Below are 21,509 nucleotides of genomic sequence, written 5' to 3'. Positions count from 1 at the left end.
CAGCCCAGCAAGGATGACAAGCACTGCAGAGAAGGCAGGGGATGCAGTGCACTCTGCCAGCTGCAGAGGAAAGAGGCCGTGCTGTTCTGTTACACGAGCATTCAGCACGCAACACTACTCTGCACATCCACGTTTGGCTGTGTGCTCTGGTGTAAAGCTCTTTGGAATCTGCTGGTGAGAGTGCCCACACTACAGCCAAATGCTCATATCCAGAAGTTTATCCCATTCCTTGGGAGGTAGCTGCTGTCCCTGTGCAGACATCAGCACTTTGCATTGCTCCCTGCCAGCAGCTCTGCATCACCCATTGGCTTAGCACTGCTCCTACCCCGCTGTTCTCTAATGTTACCAAAATTAAACACTAGCAATCTGTCTTCATCTTCACTACATCATATATAAAGCCCATATCCCTTAGTTTCTCAACATTCTTCAGGCTTCATTTTTTCCCTGATGATTTTAAGTACAGTAACCCAGATTCCTGGCTGCCAGTTCAGTGACCCAAGGAAAGGGGAAGGACTTCAGCTCTGACCTTTCCCATAACAAGCCTGGGCACTCCAGTGCTCTCACATGAAAAACACACTGGCAGCAGAGTTTCTAGTTCTACCAATGCTATCTGGATGGCCAAGATGATCATGCACTCTTGATTGATTTAGGAATGCATATACCAGTGTTTCCCAAGGAACAGCATATGCAATTGTATTTTCCTGCTCCATGCCTGCATCACCCTAAAATGTTACAAAAGCAGCTTTTTGTTCAAAAAGTGGGAACAGGTTAATCAGAACCACATCAGAAGCTTGTCCATGGCATTTGGACAATGGACAATGGACAACACCCTGGAGGTGTTCAAGGCCAGATTAGATGGGGCCCTGGGCAGCCTGGTCTAGCATTAGGTGGGAAGGTTGGTGGCCCTGCATGTGGCAGGGGGGTTGGAGATTCATGATCCTTAAGGCCCCTTCCAACCCTGGCAATTCTGTGATTCTGTGATTTGCACTTGCCCCCATGACCTGATCTCCTTGTTCCACCAAGCATTTCTGTTCAGCCTTGGCTGTTGCTGAGCACAGATGAGGTGCATAGGAAACAGTCTTGAAAATGAAACTTAGTAATTATACATAGATCTCTGAGCTAGTCTGTGATGGCAGCCAGAAAGTGGTCGTTTGCCATATATTTTGAGAATTGCTATGCTTTTGAAAGAAACCTCTTTCAAGGAGCTTTGTTGCCTCCATCCTGGTGATATGGCATGTGGATGTCATTATCACACAGCTGTCTTCTAAGTCCTCTACCTATGCCAGGCAGAAGCAGCAACTCAGGTTTACAAGGTGCTGGTCACAGCAAGTTCTGATGGAGTTCAGCTCTTTTGGAAGGGCAGCCCCAAAGAGCCCAAGAGATCTGCACATATCCTTGCAGCAAGACACTTCCGTGAAACAACATGCACAGAGCAATGTTGTGCTTGCTGAGTGTAGAATCATAGAACCATTAAGGTTGGAAAGACCACTAAGATCACTGAATCCAACCACCAGCTCACCCCCACCATGCCCACTGCCCATATCCCTCAGTGCCACATCCACATGGCTTTTGAACACTTCCAGGGACAGTGACTCCACCACTTCCCTGAGCAGCCTGTGCCACTGCCTCACCACTCTTTCAGAGAATAAATCCTAATCCTTTCCTAATATCCAGCCTGAACCTCACCTGGCATAGTGTAAGCCCATTACCTCTCATTCTAAACAAGAGAAGCCATCTAGCATGATGCCTCCTGCAGATCTTACAGATCAGCTTAAGCTATACTCTACTACAATGGCAGGTATTTTTTCAGTGTGTACAAAAAATCTGGTGTGATTTTCCAGAAATAGACCCACACAGCCCTCACCAAACCCACCAACCAAGCTCAGCACGACCTCCTTTCACCTCTATCCCTCTCCCATCTCCACTTAAGTGGACACGGCTTTGCAGATGAGGAGTCCTCTGTAACTAATTAACTAACTGATGGATGAGGCCACTCACTGCATCAGAACAGAGCAGATACAGAGGAGCAGGATTTGCAGCGCATGTCCCCAGCAAGGCTCTCATTGCTCTTCACCTCATTTCCCTTACCATTCCCTCACCAGATTTCCTGCTGCAAAAGGGCCCTCTCAGCAAGCACGGGGTTGCTCAGCAACAGAGAACTGCCTGGTGGGATGCATGATGGCTGTGTTGCTCTACCAGGTGCAAGAAAGAAGAAAATACAGGAAAAACCAAACTTTGGCTGGAGGAGAGGAGACTGCTGCTCTTCCTGAGGTCTGTGGTGGGTCGTGCTGCTCTCAGGGCCTGATAAGCCCTTGGCAGTTGCTCAGAGGAGTGCTGCAGGATGAGGGGGAGGTCTTGCAGGGTGTGGTGCAGAAGGACTGTTCTTAATTGTGATTTTCATTAATCACATCCAAGATAATCGTTAAACTATTGCCGAGCAACCAGTGCAGGCTTGGTTCCGAGACACTTATCATTTCCATCCCATTTCAGGCTGGATGTGTGGATTAATAGCTAGAACAGCTTGACACATTTTCAATTCTTTCAAAATGAAAAATGCATCTTTTTCAGCACTACAAAACTCACAATGTTTGGAAGGATGCGATCATTTCCTTTTTCTGTTGTTTTTTTTTTATTTTTTTATTTTTTTCATGATTATGAAAGAAACATCTGTTTTGGAGTGATCTGCAACACAAAATTTCTGTTCTAGTTGGACTAGAAATGGACAGCTTCTACTACATGCTCTTGCTTTCCTTTTTTCTCCTGCTGAAAGAGAAAAGACAGAGGGAGAGAAGGAGAAGCAAGGAAGCAAACCCAAGCCACTGCCCACACTGCAAACAAAGGCAGAAAAAGCGGCCACTGAGGTGTGGGTGGTGTCGAACACCAGGGTTGAGTGGGTAGAATGTGTTTTCACTGCCATTCACTATGTGAAGATTTGACGTTGTGAGCGTATGGATTTTTCTACGTTTTGAATCAATGAAGATAATAAAATGCAAACAAAAATTTGACCTTTTTTTTGCCTCACCAGGAAATAGTGTCCATTGTTTGACAAGCCTAGATATAATTCATCAGAAGCATCAATAATCTACTCTATTATTAATATAAGAAAACAGTTGCTGCTCAGTATCTATAATATTTTTTATGCTTCCAGGCTCCCGCTGCTGCTGCAGACCAGGAAGCCTGCTGCTTGGAAATCTCTGCCTCTGCACACTGGTAGGCAGCTGGAAGCAAAAGTCAGCTAGAAGAAAAGCCTTGGGCTCTGTGGCTGGCAGATAAGGGCAGTTCTTGTTTGTAAGAGGCTGAGATGTCAGCACAAAAGGCCACCAAATGCTACCAGCTATGGTGCTGCCTCTGGCATTTAGGGAAGATCATGCAGAGCAGCAAAAGTATAGAAGATCCTGGATTTTGGTGCATCGGTGTCTACAGGCAAAAAAAGAGATATGGTGAACTTGAGCCTAGAGGAAAATGACAGTGAAATTGGTTGCAGACCAGGTCCCTTGGCAGGGGTGGAGGTGATACTGGTTACTCCCTGCACAAACCATGCAGGAGACAGTTGAGGAGGAGCCACCAGGAAGAGGAACAGAGCTCACCAACAAGGAGCACTCATCCTCTACTGCGTGACCCTGGAGCACACACAGCCCCAGTCTTGCACATCCCCTGCAGCAGAAGCACTGGTGTGTGCAGCAGGATTTCCTCTGGCAGAGCAATGGCAAGGAAACAAAGGGTCCCTCCCAGGCCAAATACATAAATGAAAATTATCCTCTTTTGAGAAAATGAGAAATATTTTCATGTCATGCAGTTTTCCAGAAGAGAAAGACCTACCAGTGATATTTTTCTTGGATAGATGCTATTGAGCTTTTGTCCAAACCACTAAATGGATTACGAATAATGCAGACTTTTTGGTGCCATAACTTCACATTTTCTATCAAATTCATCTGTGAAGCAGAAGCAGGACAAAACAGGGTCATCTGAAATAAAAAGGGCATGGCAGGAACACGCTCTTTGAATGGGCTGGCTAATGAACCACAGCTACTGAAATAGCAGCTTGGTTTCCAAAGTGAAATACATTTAAAATAGGGGCATGAAAGGATTTCTTCTGAACTAGTCACTGAGTAAAGGAAAAAAAAACAATATGCAGGGAAAGAATAGAACATTGGAGACACTTGATCCAGTGGCAGACAGTTAACCTTATCAAACCACATATTTCCTGTTAGATACTCATTGTTTCCTATTTATCTCATTTGCCAGATTGGAATCCCTGATTCCTCTCCTCTCCTCTCCTCTCCTCTCCTCTCCTCTCCTCTCCTCTCCTCTCCTCTCCTCTCCTCTCCTCTCCTCTCCTCTCCTCTCCTCTCCTCTCCTCTCCTCTCCTCTCCTCTCCTCTCCTCTCCTCTCCTCTTTTTTTCTTGTTTCTTTGGGTGATAGAACATTTATCTGTGCTTTTCATCAGTTGTGTTATTGCAGCTGTCTGAATTTTTTCTTGTAGCTAGAAGTATGATCTAGGCCACCTCCTTTATCTATTTTGTCCCAATGGCTTCCTCCTTGCATTTCATAAGAAACAATAATCAAATCGAACAGACTCCTCTCAAGCCACCCAAGCCCAACCAGATTGCTACAAGCTGGGGAGACTTTTCATCATATAAGCATCTGTGTCCAGAACTCGAGCGAGTGGAGCAGTTGAGCACATACATAAACTGTGTTTGTTTGGGCTTATGGAGGACTCCAGCACATGATTCGGTGCTTTACTACTTTGAGGTTTACATGTCTGGATCCAGACTTTCTGGGATTGGCACCAAAAGCCCTGTTAATGAAGCAGGGTGAATGAATCAGTTTCCCAAATGTGGTTTAATCTCAGATCACATTCAGTCATGAGCCCAAAGTGAATCTGAATGGCTTACGCTCCATGAGCCATGGCCAACCGCAGCCTGTACAGACACTCTAACAGAGCACCTTTATAGGCTTGTGACATATGTTCCTACACCTTACAGATCAGAGGGGAAAAAAGAAAAATGTTTATTTACCAGGAGACAACAAACCTGTACCAGAAGGCTATTCTGCCGGTGAAAGAACATAATCATCTGCTCTTACCCCTTCCCTTGCTAACTTTTTTTTGTGTTATTTTATTTTGTTGTAACTTTTAACATCCTTAAAGTAAATCAATGAGTACTCTGAAGTGTTAGGAAATGGAGTGCACATACACATGCATGCATGCACTGATTCACAAGGTATGTGGGCTGCTCTTGCTTGCATTCCCAGTGACTTGGTAACTGCATCGTTAGCACCGAAGGCAACTGGAAGCAGAAAATCAAAGAAGGGTTAATTTAAAAAAAAAAAAAAGAAAGAAAAGAAAAAGAAGAAGAAGAAGAAAAGAGAGAGAGAGAGAAGCAAACTTTGTCTTGTTTGCACTGATCTTACATCAGTTTCCATGGAAATGGAAGTAGAACAAGCCAAGAGCAGTGGTGCAGCCAACTTCAGCTTTTGGCTTCTAGTTCTTGCTTCTGTTTCCATGGAAATAGATGCCAAATCAGCGAAAAATAAGGTAACTTGTTTTAAAATACTAGAGTTTTAAAGGCTTGTCCTCATTTAACCTCCGTCAGGAAGATAGCTGGTGAGGGGAGTCAGCCAGCAACTGAGTGAAAACTTTCAGAGGCTCTTTCAGCTGCAGAGTGCTTGTTGAACTCCGTAGAGTGAATTCATGGGACAGCTACCAATTTTTAGGAATGCTTTGCCATTTTTATCTGTGCTGTAAAAAACAAAACAAAATGAAACACCAAAAACCAACACATTTTTCTGTTGGCTTGGATAGTCCCAGTAGTTTCTAGGCTTACAAGCAACTCCTGTGCACGCAATCATGCAGCTGCCTCCTTTGCCTCCAGCAGTTCAGACAAAGAAATCCATGCTTTCCCCAGAGCTACAACACACAAACTATCCCTCCCCACTCCAATAGCATGTATCTCAAAGTTTCAAGAGGGAAGCAAAAAAGGATAAGCTTGGGGAATTCCTGACAGTGTTTTACAACAAACATCCAACTTTATTTTTTTCTAAAAGGGAAAATTTTACTGAGATAGATAAAAGCAGTTGACCATAACCTAATGCTTATAGCAAAATATGGATAGGGCAATATGGAAATATGAACAGAATCCAACCCCAGAAATCTGTAATTTAAGAGCTGAAATTTCATCCAAAACTCATTTTATTAAAACCAGTTTTAATAGAAAGAAAGTTGTTTTGAGAGTAAAGGATGGCTTTTGATCCCGAGCTATTGCTTGTGAGGGAACCATCTGTACAGAAGAGCACTTCGTGGTGGGAAGTTGTGTCAGGACAGGGATGAGAATCACATCCTCAGCTCCATTGTTAATTGAGCTGCTCATAAATAGGGATTGTTCCTCAATATCCTCCATTTCCTTCTATCTTTACATCCCCTTTGGTTGTATTCTCTTCAGACATCTTTTTAACAACCTGCAAACACACCCTAAGACAATGGATGATATCACTGGTTCCTTATAGGCCCTTTTTTGGTAGCAGCGTGTATTTCAAAGTCAAAGTATAGGTATGTATTTAAAAAAACTCTTGGCTGGTATTTGGGGAGCGATAAATGCAATTCTAATGAGATGTTTCTTCATTCGCAGTATTACTTTTTTCCCTTGAACGACACAAATACTGCTCTTGCAAAGGCACGTGCTTCACTTCACACACTGCATATATTCCCTTGGGCTGCTGAGGGAGTAAATAAATGAAGTGTGCAGGCCAACTTAATTTGAAATTAGTGGATCGAGCCTGGACTGGGGCCCCACTGTTGTTCATTTTAGGTATTATTAGGACTGTGCTCATTTTCTGATTGGTTTCTGTTGATCTTCTTTGAAGAAAACCCAAGAAACATCAAGACCTTCAAGAAGCAGCCAAAAAACAAAACAAAACAAAACAAAAACAGAAAACAAGCCTTAGCTTATGTTGCAATGAAAAATAAAAGCTCAAGGAGTCAACAGAAAAGCAGAATTGTCCAATTTAAGGGGTGGTTGAGAGAGCCACTGTTCACTCATATGTTTGTAGTTCAATTTGCAATTTACCTTTTTGACTTCAATTTACGCAACAGCTCAGCATGTTTCAGGCTTGCACCAGTTCTGTAGGGCCTCCCAGTTAGTATCCCATGTAAACCTTGACTTGCAATGGTTAAATCACAGACAGTGCAATGAGGGCTATTTGCCAATTCTTCTGCAAACAGCTCATAGCATGACTCAAGGGATCATGAGAACAAACTAAAAGAACAGCATGCTGTGCAGCCAAAAACAAGACAAAAAAAAAAAAAAAAAAAAGAGTAAGAAGGTCTGACATGTGGTCCTTGCAGCTAAAATCACACACCCACACTTTTCTGTGAGTTTTGTAATGTTGGCAGAATGGCCCTGCTCCAGCAGAGCTCCTCTACGAGGCACCTGTGTTGCTGGATGGTGACTGAGTTATGTAAGTAACTCCAAAAGTAATGCTTCCTATTTGTTTCCATGGAAACTACAGCAGATACAAAGAGCACAATAGCAGTATTTGAGCAAATTCTCAGCTACAAAAAAATTTTTCAACACAGTCACCACCATTAGCTATATGTTTTTGCCAGAAACGAGAAAAAGCCTGCATATAGAGCTCATAACAATCTGCACCAGTGCAGGTGAACCACTGTCATTGTCATCACTGCTGAACTGCACCACCCACCACCTCACTATGCTCATATCCACTGTTTGATCTCCAGAAATGTTCAGTAAGTAAATGTTGAATGTCAATGGGTGCCATTTTTTCTGCGTGGAGGAATTCAGTGACACACCTTTGCTTCATACGAACTTGTCAGGCCCCACTGTGTCAGAGTGCCCCTCTGCTGCCATCTGTCACATGGCAACAACATGTAGTGAGATATTGGTAGGAAGGTTCAGCCTCTACTGCCATACCACCAATACCTGCCTTTGACGTTATAAGCCAACATACGGAACAGGAGGCATTACATTTGGAGCAGCCCTAGTACAAGCAAATACATTGTCACACATGTCCCTACTGGTACTACACACTGGGCAGGACATGGGAACACTGGGGATGAAGCAGAAGCAAGGGTGAGCACCCAAGGATGCTCTCCACTGTTCCCTGTGGTCTTGCTTGTTCTGGTACCAGGCACACACCTCTCTTGCAGTGCTCTTCAAATGTTTGCGATTTTCACAGTATCTGCAAAAATGTTAGGTGAGTTTAAAGTCTAATTTGCTCATGAACCAGGATCATAGGGACTGTCAGAGAGTGAAAGGCACTCCACCTTTGTTTATAGCTCCTTCACCCATGATTGGATAAGGCTGCCTTGTTTATGGTTCACAACATGCACCTGCACAGCTTATTAATCTTCTTATTGTTTCAACTAATGGTTTTAATTCTGGAGGTTTTTGAATTGGAAATGGAAGACCCATAGCTTTCACAGCACAGATGGGAGATAATCACAGAACAGGGTCAATTAGACTATTTCCAGGAAGATGCTGAAGGCATTATTTGGCATTAACAAAGAAAGGGGTAATTAGAAAATATGCAAAGAAGGCTTTATTCCTGTAATTAATTTCAAAGTTAGAAGTTCCCTAGTGCTCTTCTGTTCAAAAGAGACAGTACATGAGCCACTGCAAAGGAGATATATCCTAATCACAGATCAAAAATGGGAAAAATTGAAACTTGTGTTTCCACTGACTGTAGAATAAAAAGCAGCAGTCAGCAGTTATTGTGTATTCCAACCCTACACGAAGAAAATACAATTATAAATAGGTATTGACATGTATGAAAGGCAAGAGGAGGTTGTATCCAGACTTGGTTTCCTGGGAGACTGGGCATTCCTCTCCAGAGAGAAATAATGCTCAGAAGTAACTCTGATAGCTTCAGGCTGCACCCATGTTTGCAGCTGCTTTTTTGAACTAATTTCCTACAATTACTATCAGACCACTGATGGCAGAAATGATGGGAGAAGAGTTTAGCAAAATTCCTCTGTCTCCCATCATTTTAACACTGTCAGAAGCATTTCTGAACAAGTCTAAATAGCTCTTTTTGGGGAATGCCATCAGCCACAGACACTGCAGTTATAGCATTGCTCCCATCTGGATCTTCAGCTTTTTAACAGGTAACCTTAATGCTTTGCTGTGCAGTGAGATCTACAGCAAAGGAAAATGGATTGTTCAGCTCTCTATATAGTTTTTCTCTTATGGCCATGGCAGCTGCAATACTTTTTGGTGCAAAATTTGCAAAGGTGTCAGCCTTTCTGTGAGAGCTCCGCTGTTTTTACATAGAGATCCTGGATCCTCTCAAGGCAGCTGATGCTGCACATAGAGCCAGGCACTTCATATCAAATTGTTCAAGTTTACGGGTTGAGTTTTTTGGTTGTTTGTTTATATTGGCTGCTTTACAATTGGGCTTTTTAGTTTAATCTGGGTTCAACTGATACTGTTGGCTTGATACTGTGGGTAATGCTGGCTTGGTGGATAACCAATACATGTGAACACAACTCCCATCCTGTCTCCTCATACCATGAAGAACTCACGTCCTGCACATACTTCCAAGTTCACACTTATGTACCTATTTTAAAGAATGACTGTAGGACAACCATTCTTCCAGATATCATGCAGCATATACATATTTATGTGTATCACAATTTGCTCAGCAAAATTCTGCACACACACACACATGCTCTTTGTGTTATAAAGTTCACCCTCATTTGCTCATTAGGTCTCTATCATTCAAAACTAGCATTCTCTACCTCTAAATTTTCTGCTTGTTGGCAAGTGACCTTGGCATCTTGCTTTGCCGTTGGAACAAAATGTACATAAAGGTAAGAAGATTACATAGAGTTTCCATATGTGTGTTTTTTTTTTTTTTTAAATTCCATTCAAAAACAATTGTTCTTTTATACTTACTACCTTCTTTTAGCTCCTACTCTAAGGTTTCTTTGCTTAACATGAGGAAATGTATGCACGACCTTATCAAAGCATTATTCACAGTAATTCAGAATATGCACTAGCTGATGGCGTTGGTACACTGAGTGTGTACTTCTCAATGCACAGAAAGAATGTCTTTAAATAACAGCTTCCTTGCTAATTGCTAAATTCTGTTTTCAGTGCATGAACTGCAACACAGCTCTCAAGCAAGTATTGCTCTGTAAATTATTCTAGAAATGTTTCTTACACGTGCAGGAGTTACAAAATTAATTGTGCATCCCTTGAAGGCATATCCTATGGAAATGCCAATGCTTCTTTTATCTCAGAACCTTATCCAGGGAACATAGTTGTATTTACCATTCCAAGTCACCACAATGATGGCTTAACTGAAGATACACAAGTCACACTCTGCTTTCCAGTGAAATGACTCTCTCCTGCCGTATCAGGTTCAGTCTCATTCTAGAACTCAAGCTGGGAAAGCTGCCCTGCTCAGTGCCTTCAGCTAGTTCTTAGCCAGAGGTTGGTCCTGCATACATTGCTTTGGGTCACAGCTGGTGCCACAAAGAACCCAAGTGTTCAGATGATGCCTCCACCCCACAGATGAGGAGAGCGTTAGCCTCAGCTAGGGACCATCAGGCTAGGAAGACTCTTTGCTAATTAGGGGGACACTGTGCAAGGCCCACAGGCAAGCATAGGCTCAGCAGCAGGAGGACTTATCCCTGTGGGATCACAGAGCTGCTGTCACACACAGGCACCTTAAGGCCCTGTAAGTTTTTAAGTTTGGATCAGCAGCTTTGCCACGGGGCTTTTGGATTTCTCTCCATTATGCAACTGTGAAAGGTTCCCTCTGAATTCCTCCCAACGCCTTTTCATTTTTTAAGTTATCTAGATGTCTTCACCTGTTCCTTTGTGTTTTGTGAAAGACACTATTGCTCAGTCTTTATTGTTTTGGAGATAGTTGTAATGCAAATATATACATCGTTTTTCAGTTATTCATATGCTTCTTCGCTAATTATACTTTATTAACAGTGATGGGAAAGAAGGTCTTAAATTTTAAATGTGCTATCTGTGTTATAAAGGGTCACTAATTACATTTGAGTTATAATAATAAATGAAGTTTGCAAAAAGGCATAAAAATAAAGATTAAGTACTGGAGGTGCCTTATAAAAACACAGAAAAAGACAAAAGGAACAAGAGACCTGTTCGGAGAAACAGGCAGAGCAATTGTAAGACTCAAAAATACATAGTTTCCCAAAATATTTAGATTTTATTCTAACACAGGAAAATATCTTTGTTTAGAACACAATGTAAAGACATGACAGGATATAAAGCCATTCTTTCACAGTCCATGTAAGACACGTTATCATAAGCCACTGTTGTTCTGAAGCAAAAGCCTCAAATACAACTTGGTCATGCAACTATTAATGTAAATTCTATGAAACATTCAAAAAGATATTAACACAAGTCAAAGTATAGAAAGTAATCTAAAAATCTAACATTTGGCTAAACCACTTTTGAAACCTACACATTCAGAACTTTCCAGCTATTGATCACACTTTAGGGTGAATCTTTTGCTTAAGTCTTGAACATTTTTATTGCCTTCCCAGTCATCACTGGGAGTTAAAGATAAAAATAAATTTTAAAAAAGGAAGTAACAAGCATTAAATTAATTGAAAGTTCTTAGGCAGAAGGGGCAACGACATTTGAATTTCATTTTAGATGTTGTGCTATTCCTGTTCTTTGCCCTTCCAGAGGACAGGGCACAATTTTGGCCTTTATGGGACAGGCATCCAGCTCAACTCCATGCCTGTAGAGGGAACCAAAATAGTTGCCTGGCTCACATCCAGGCAATAGTTTCCAGGTGAGCAACCACACAGCTCAGCCTCAGCAACCTCTTAGTCACGGAGAGGGACCCTGCCACCCTTGTTCATGCTCAGTGGCACTTCAGTCTCAAGAAATAACAAAGGTTCCTTCCAGAATAATTGTTATGCTCTGTGAATAGGCTTAGCACACTCCAGAACTTTGAAAGAGCCTTTATTTGTGGAGAAAGACATCATTTACAAGAGCCTTGACTGTGGCTTTCCTATTCCACCTCCATTGGCCTCTGATGTTGTTGTGGTCTGTAGACAGGAGGCAGGTCTGTGAGGGGAGCTGGGTCTGTGGGTTGCTCCCATCTTTTTCAATCTGCTGTACTGTCACAATTTGTTGGTAAGGTATGTGGGGCTCAAAGTCATCATTTTCTTTGCTGTGAATGGGGAATTCATTTCTTACCTCTCCTCCTTCTAGACTAGTACAGCCTCTTATACTTTATAAATGATAAGAGTTCACAGTGTTTTGATTTTTTTTGAGGGGGAGATCTGTCACTGCTGTACTAATATGCTTAAGTTAAAAATACCTTCTGCTACAGACTGCCTCTAAGCCGGAAAACAAACTAGAATTCTTTAGGCTGTGTTACATAGACAGAGGTAGTTTGCTCTTCATCTAGACTTCAGTCAAATTTATAATTTTAATATTTCCCATCTAGTAGAACTTAAAATTCTCAGAAAAAGAATGAAACATGCTTGAGCAGTTTGTGTAGTGGAGGTAACTGGGGGCTAGATATCAGAGGAAATGGCTTCGGAAAGGTTTGACTTTTTGCTGGGCTATAAAGCAAGAACTATCACAAGGAAACACAGGTTAATTGTGGTGCTAACAATGCACATTTTTGAGGGTCTCTGGTTTCCTGTGGCGCCTCATCCTATAATGCACTTGATTGTGAACGTGTTGGCACACATCCTTTTCCCAAACCAAAAGCCACCTGGCAGTTGCAGCAGGAAGAATGAAAAGCAACATCCCACATTCAGCGCAACTTCAAAACCTATGTGTGATCTGTTGTAATAATCTACTCATTTACTCTCCTGCAGTGATAAATAACCAACGCCTGCACAATGCTGTAGAAGGCAGATTATTTCATAATACCACCTAAAATTGTACTTCAAAGCATTAAAGTCTCTTCATTATTCGAAAACGTGAGAATATCCACAGAAACATACTTCCTGTGTTGATTTGAAAGATTTTTTTAAAAATCCATGATTTTATTTGATCTCCAATATTAGCTTTAAGTTAAGAATTCAAGTAAACCTTCTCATAAACAAACAAAAAAAACCCCCAAAACTATATATATAAATTAATAAATCAGAATGAGCCCATTCATATGCCTGCCTTAAAAGTATTCTGGAAATTTGTGTCTTATTATCAGATGGTTGTAATAATTGGTCATATTTCGAATTGTAGTTGCATCCTAAGTCATTCTGAATAGAATGTCTCAGAGCAGAATACTCACTATTATTATTTGTTTCTGAAAATCTTGACTAAAAGTGACATTTCTGTTAGCTAGATCCCTTAGCTCCAAGTAATAGAGAGCAGAAAAGAACCACGTCTCTGCACATATGTTAATGTCTTTTTAAAACAGTATGTTTAAGCTCACTAGTAATTACTGAAACAGGAGTAGTTCAATCAATGTGCTAGTCCTTAAATATAGTAAACCTCAAGATGGCAGTCTTGAACTACAGAGTTTTTCAGGGAAGCTGATTATGAATTTCTTGCAAGGAATTTGCAAATAATAATAATAATAATAATATATTAAAAAGGAGAAAATTTAATGGTGAATTTGAACCTGTGCAGGAATAATGAAAGCAAATATTAAGCAGAACAGCAGTATCAGAATAGGCTGACAGAGCCTACTGGTGTTTACTGGCAAAATTTACTTGAAAGCATTGATTGCAATTAATAAAATCGTTGATTAAAAAATGCTGCAAACAAATTAATGTTTCCTTCAAGCCTCTTCCAGTTTTATTCCTTGTTCATTGCCCCTGCTCTCTTATTCACTATGTCCTTTGCTGACCCCGAGGATGTTTTCACATTTCCTCATGAGTATCTGGAGATTTGCTTAGATATTGCTTGGGTTTTGTTCAGATGTGATGTAGAACACATTTTGCTTCAATATTTATGCCATTGTTAATGGTATATAAAGTCTGTGCCTCTCTATTCACTCAGGTGATTCACTCACTCTCTACATGCAACAGAGGGTGTTGTGCCAGTACCTATAACCAAAGTCCCTGTCCATTTCTCCATGAGTTTTTTTGTTTGCTCCTTACAGGCCACGTGCACTATGAGGGCAGAAGAAGGAAGGAAGCCTTGATGTACTCAAGCACAAGTGGAAGGAAGGACTCCTACCCTACCCTATCTTTGTTTGGGTGCTGGAGAGATAACCTACTCCCTGCCAACCCCAGCACGAGCTCTTTACTTTTGATTTTTCACATACTCTAACATCATTCTCTGCATCTCCATTGGGATCCTGAGTGGAAATCCCGCATGTGGCTGCAGAGAGGCCACTCAGCAACACTGAGGGTTGGATACGGCTGCAGCCTGGTTGCTCCCACACAGCTATGATGCAGCTGCTCTCAACCTGGGTAGTAGTAACTAGAGAAATAATAGAATCATAGAATAGCTTAGGTTGGAAGGAACATTAAAGCCCATCCAGTTCCAACCCTCCCTGCCGTGGGTAGGGTGGCCCAGGGCTCCATCCAACTTGGCCTTGAACACCTCCAGGGCACCAACAATTTCTTTGGGCAACTTGTTCCAGTGCCTCATCAGAGACTGAATAAAGAATTTCCTCCTAACATCTATCCTAAATTTCCCCCCTTTTAGTTTAGAGCCATCCCCCCTCGTTCTATCACTGTGTAAAAAATCAGACCATGTAAAAAGTCAATCTGACTCCTGCTTATGAGCTCCCTTTAAATACTGGAAGGCTGCAATGGGGTCTTCCCAGTGCCTTCTCCAGACTGAACAACTCCAGCTCCCTCAGCCAGTCTTCATAGGAGAGGTGCTTCAGCCCTCTGAGCATCTTTGTAGCCTCCTCTGTACCTGCTCCAACAGCTGCTCATGCTGACATGGGCAGGCAGCAGCCTCTGTTTTGGGTTAGAAGTGGGCCTCTGCACCTGGGCTTTTTGCTAGGAGCCCTCAGGCCTACTGGAGCCTTCCAACTTCTCTCCCACATCCTCCTCCTCCTCCTCCTCCTGCTCCTTCTTGAGAGGAAGTTTTGTGGAAGGCAGAGGAATGCAAGAGGGAGCAGCTATGGGATAGAATAGAGAGGTTATCTAGGACTATCCTGCCTTGCAAAGGCTTCTGGGGCCTTTCTCCCCAAGATGTTTGCTCCTTCTACAAGAGACTTCTCTCCCTCAGCATTTTTCCTCAGTTCAAGTCTTCCCATGTTGATTTTGGAGGCTTGCAAACTTGACTGTATGGTACGTGAGTCTGGGGTCATGGCTGCCCATCAACCTTGTGAGCCTCCCTCCTCGCTGCTGTGTTGCAGTGGCTGTTGAGTGCTCTTATGAAATCATCTGCTGACTCACTCTTCCCTCGCTTGCCTCAGTGCTGTCATGCCTGCCTTAAAAAAAAATCACACTGCAGCATTACATGACATATTTATCCAGTTCTTTCGCTGTCATGAATTGTTTCAGATAAGCAGCTGTGAGTTTTTTTGGAAAGATAGTTGGTTACTTTTTTTTTTTCTTTTTTTTTGCTCCAGGCTCATTGAAAAAGGCAGGGCATTTTTTTGGGGCATACTTCGTTTGCTGGTTTAAACCTGCATCTGCTGAACCAGCAGAGTCATTGCTGGAAATCATGGGAATTGCCTTACCAGAGCTGGTTCAGGTGGGTCTCATAGTGGGCAGCCCAGCTCCGGTATTACTGCTGTCCACCTCTCACATGCTGTTTCTCTTCATTGCATTGTGTGAGCACAGTGCTGTGGCCAGTTAGGGCAGCACATCAGTGCCTCTGAGGATGCTGCATTCATGTCAGCATCCTTTCCTATCATCACCTCCTACTGCAACTGAGGCTCGCACAGACAAATCTTTCTGGGCCGAGCTGTGTTTCAGTATTATGTTTTTTTTTATTTACTGGACCTAGATCAGAAACCTGCCTTGCATCCTGCTTTGCAGAGCCACTGTGTCATGCGATCAGTATGGCAGGCTCTGGCATAACAGGCAGATTAGTGTCCCAAGACAAGAGCTTAAATGAGTAATGGATTTTGGAGATGGACAGATAGGCAAAATAAAATAAAATAAAATAAAATAAAATAAAATAAAATAAAATAAAATAAAATGATGTTTCACTTGTGCTTAGATTGAGCCAACACAAAACATCTTTAGGATTGATTAATTTTGACTACTGAGTAAGCTATTACACAACATTTTGGCCAATCCAAGTACTGTGTTGATTATGATTTGATTACCTTCTGATCCAGTATTGCTTTTGGTTCAGATTCATCTGACACTTTAAAAACTATTTTGCTTTAAACAATGTTGGTTTGATTTGTAATTGGGAAAAAACTGCAAGTTGAAAGTTCTGATGCTTCCAGAACACAACAAAAAAAAAGTCATTTCTTCAGCAAGAGAAGTGTTTCTATGTGACATTAAAGAAAACACTACCTCCATTTCTTTATCCAGGAAAAACTACTAGCCAATTATGATAAATTCTCAAGAATTTTAATCTTTCCAAAATTCTCTTTTTTTCTTTTCATAATAATATTTATATAATTTCTAGTGTGTTTGTCTCTATTTACTCTGGTGGGTTGAAAGCCAGAGAGATTTTGTTTTCTACATGAGTATTTTTGTCGCAGTGATTATCTAAGTTTATCCTTAGAGGCAAGGACTGTAAACAGATTTCACTTATCAATTATTGCATTACTGTTAGGACAAAAAAAAAAAAAAAAAAAAGACAGGACTTCAGTACCTTGATCTTGGATTATATTTTGCACTTCAAACTTCAGAACTGTTCCCCTGAACAATTTTTATATTTTAGCTGCCATGCTCTGAGGCAGAATGACCCCAGAGTTGCAAGAAACTGGGAGCTGTAACAGTGTGCTTCAATATGAGCACAGCCTGCATGAATGGGAAGCAGCAGATACTAAGTGATGCTGATTTAGCCTTATTTTGGTGAAAATAGCCCAATAAAACCTCTGGAGCAACTGCTATTTTTTCACTGTTTCCCTACCTCTGTATTGCATCCATGTCTACTCTGCATCCCTCCACACAAGCACACCACAGATGTTCATTGAAGACTACACACGGGAGGGGAGATTTCATTCATATTTGCTTCCATCAGTGCTGGGACTGTGAAAGAGGTAATTCTTTGTAACACCCAAATGTGCAGCATTGTCCCTCACCTCACTGAAAACAAAGTTGAATAAACCCCTCTGAGAATTGTTCGATCCGCAACACCTCTGAGAAAGCAATGAAGATGCCCATATGAATAGCACAGCACAGTGCCTGTTCTGAAATCTTATTTCTTTCATTTTGTGCTGATTATTAACACAGTAACGGACACGTTTGGGAGATCCACCACACTGTGCTCTTGCCATGCTATAAAGCTGAGTAGAGCAGAAAAGTGGACACTTTCAGTTCTTTTGATTGTCTCAAGGACAATGAGAAAAACCTTCTATCTCAAGAGTCAATAGGATTCTATTAGTTAGTCCCACAAGTCTGTGCTTTACCTCACTACTAGCAACTTTATATTGTGGCTAGGGCAATCTAATAGCTGGCTGCTTCTGTAAAACCCATGCTGCCAGTTTACACCTTCCCTAGGTTGATTTTATAGCCCCATCATCATTCCCCTGTGCCATCACCAACACTTGGCCAAGCCAGGGATGAGCTGGAGAGAGAGACATGCAAACACCTAAGTTCCACCAGAATTAAAGAGTAGTTTTTCTGCCAGTTTAGCCCCTTAATTCGGCTTGTCATGCAAGCCCAGCAAGGCACCGGTGTTAGCAAGAGAAAAGAACAAAAAGCTGGACCATCCATGTATCTCAGTAGCATTTTCTTGAGTGTTATCCATGGAAAGGTGCAATTCATGAGTTTCAGAATTTTGACTTTTGGTGAGGAAGGCTGATGATTTCCATTTTCCCCTAGAAATTGTATAGGCTTGTAATAGTCTTCCATGTGAAAAGCTTCATTTCTATCACTTCTGTTATGCTGGTCATTGCCAGATCTCACATCTTCATGTACTCATGTGCTTCTACCTGATATGAATAAATTCTGTTTCTTTTTAATGTTTAACCTTTGAAAAAAAAGTAAGATGCAAACACTCCTTGATCTTTTACAGTAGAAAATTTTACTCTCATTGCTGCAAGATGAGAACTAACAATTCCCTCCTGGACTACTGATTTGCAAAATTTTTCACCAGAGAACATTGTAGATATTTTTAAATCACGCTTCCTCTTATTGTGGAAAGCCAAGTTTGCAAGATCAGGCCCATGGTCATCATTTTGTCGAACTATATAATTCCTAGGTCTTTTAATCTTTCCTCATAAATCAATCTTCCAATACTCTTAATTGTTTCTGTTGCTTGTCTCACAATTCCTTACAATTTTGCAATTTACATTACAGTTAGAGATTAGTGAAACTGATGAGAAAATGATACTTGGGGCCAATTTCTATATTGCCTGTAAATATTCAAAATCTTGCTTTTCCCAGGGTTGTGAGAGCCCCGAAACTATGTGACAATGGAGGGGATCTGAGGAACTCCTAGTCCTGGGGCAAGGACACATGTTTTCCCAGATTCTCCCACTGTGATTTGCCACTAATTAGTATTCATTATCCCATTGATTTCCCTGGGACTATAACTGCCTCTGGCACAATTCATGGTGAACAAGGACAGGAGGATCTGTCCCAGCCTGTACCACCTATCACTAAATCATTGCATGGTTTTACTCATGGTGAGTTGCGTTAGACAGCAGGCAGGACTGTTTGAGGGAAAACAAGGCAGCAGGCAGAGACCTTCGCAAAATAAAGGGCTGAGTTTGTGGATGACATTGCTGGGCAAAACGCCTCACCTGTGTGTTTTTGGCTGTAGCCAGCTGGGACAAATAATGAAATTAGAGCTGGTACCGTGCTCTTGCTCCCCCATGCTTCTCCTTGCTACCTGTGGCCTCCATCTGGAATAGCACTTACACAAACTCTGTGGGACTGAAAGAACTTTGCATCTGGGTTGCCTGAAGGAGAATAATGGCAGAGAGCTGTGTGTTGCCACTGCCACTACTTCCTCTATGGGGACATCTGCCCACAACCAACGCTTGTTCTTCAAGTGGAATGGAGAAGGAAGTGCACAAGATCCTGCCCGCTGGGGAGGGAAGGTAGGCCATCATCAAGACTTGATGGCTTGGAACTTGGTCAGCCAGTGCAGCTGACTGGAATGAATGCTTATCCATAGCTGGAGGGGTGGCTCGGAGTAAGGCCATCTGTGAAGCTTTGTAGAAGAAGCCCATGCAGAGACTCCTACCTATACCTCTCAGATCAGCTGCCATCTACGCCTCCTAAGGAGCCAGAATTGGTTTCTGATTCTGTTTTTTCTACCTTCACTTTTTTATTTCTTGTTTGATGGCTAAAAAGAATTGGAAATCTGCCCTACTGGCAACAGACTGAAGACTCCTGTGAGATACTTAGCTCAAACACAAGCTACTGAACAACCATTATAAAATAAATAGCTGAATCCCTACCTGCCTATCTAAAGCCCATAGCCATACCAGCTATATTGTCAGTTTGTTTCCTCTTCCTTTAAGTGCATGTATGAGATGCTGTTGGAATATATCCACTCTTAATTACCACAGGCCAAAGAAAATGACAATTCACTTGTGCTGTCTGCTGCTTCAAATATTTTGAAAATGGGGAAATGCCACTTATTGCTGTTTTAATATTGCTCTATAATAGTTATACTCTTACATTAACATACCCTTTTCCTTAAAACACAGATACTAGAACCAAAACCAGAATGAATGTTCCCATGTAAATAGAATGTAGGAGATAGTGCACTCTCTGATAAACAGGCAAGACCACTAGGGAAGAGCAGGGTTGTTATCAACATTTTACAAACTGTAATGTGGGGAGATGCAGCTGATGTGGCACTTGAACTGGGAATGGGAAAAACTCTGGAATTGAATCAGCCCCAGCTCATGACTGCAACCCAAGGAAGCCATCTTATAAATACTTTCTGAAGCATCACATGTTCCAACCTCTCTTCCCTCTCAAGCAAAACAGTCACCAAATGTGCTGAATGATCCCTCAAATAAAGACTGTGTGATTCTCTCTGTGTGCCACATTGCAGGGAAAAGAGACCAACAAGTATATTCACTGTCCAAATACATCACCATGACAACTAAAAATTACAGGAGTACTGTAGTTTCTTGTTTTTGTCATGGCCTTCAAGTTCTACTTAGTGATAAACACTGTCAATTGTTCTAGTACTGAAGTATGCATTGGAGACTAATGGCAAGAGCACTCCCAGCATGTAAAGCAAAGAACTTTTCTCATTTATTTTTCTTAAGTCAGTCCCAGAAGATTAAAAAACAAAGCAGGAAAATAAAAATAAATAAATAAAGAATGATCTTAATAGAGTGAAACTCAAGGTTCTGTCTCTGCAAAAGTAAGAGGACTGTAAACCACATTTCTTCAGTATGCCGTATGCTGGATCTCCAGAAATCTGGTGTTGGAAATCACCGTTAGTTATGAAAGCAGAGGACAATTTGTCACTGTGCTTTGACTATAGCCTTGGAATGGAATTTAGGAGATTTAGATACAGTTCTGGCTCCGCCACAGACCTATGATGTGGCTTTAAACGTGTCATGCTATCTGTCTGAGCTTCAGTTTTCAATCTGAGAAGAAGCAAAAGTGGTTTTTCTCTTTGTCATTAATATTTGTATTGCAAATGTTCAATTGAGGACTGTCTATCGCAACAGCCTCTTCATTCTCAAAGATCAATCACAATTAGTAAACAATAATGTGGCTCTAAACCTAATAAAACAGGTGTAGTATTAGGCAGGTTTGGCTAACCTCACCAAGTTTGGCCAGAATGTGATGCCTGCAACATAGTCTGCTCCAAAGATATCTAGGCTGTCCTCATTCAAGCATATGAAAAAACCGCTACAGTCCATTTTCAGACCGTGATATAGATATCAGTTGGTACTAACAATGAGGAATATAGATTTTCTCTCCATGAGGCAGATAAGCATGGAGAAGCCTATGAGAAATATTGAGAAAGCAGAAGGGACAGTGGCACACCATGCCTTAGCACTAAACTTGCTTTTATCTGAGCCTACAGAAGGCTGGCTGTGCACATCCCTGTAGCCAGTAACCCATCATTTGCAGAACAAAGAGTAGTAAGGGGACTAGCCCATGTCCTTGTGAAACCACTCTCTATCCTTGAAAGGTCATGCCTGGGGGCTCTTGAAGCCAGGGGACTACAGGCCAGTCAGCCTCACCTCCATCCTTGGGAAAGTGACAAATAATCTTGGAAATAACTTCCAGACATGCAAAGGACAAGGTGACTGAAAGTAGCCATCATGGATTTATGAAGAAATCATATTTGACTAACCTGATAGCCACCTGTGATGAGAGCTGTGGATGTTATTTGTCTTGACATTGATAACACTTTCCAAACTGTTCCCCATAGTATTTCCATTGACAAACCAATGAAGTACGAGTTAGATAAATTGTCACTGTGGTAGACTGAAAACTGGCTCGTTTGAAAGGGTTGTGATCAGTA

The sequence above is a fragment of the Phasianus colchicus genome, chromosome 1 (assembly GCF_987193195.1).
Source record: "Phasianus colchicus chromosome 1, bPhaCol1.hap1.1, whole genome shotgun sequence".
In the NCBI taxonomy this organism is placed as follows: domain Eukaryota; kingdom Metazoa; phylum Chordata; class Aves; order Galliformes; family Phasianidae; genus Phasianus; species Phasianus colchicus.
The sequence above is the reverse complement of the archived record's forward strand: the minus strand, read 5'-3'. Positions refer to the sequence as shown.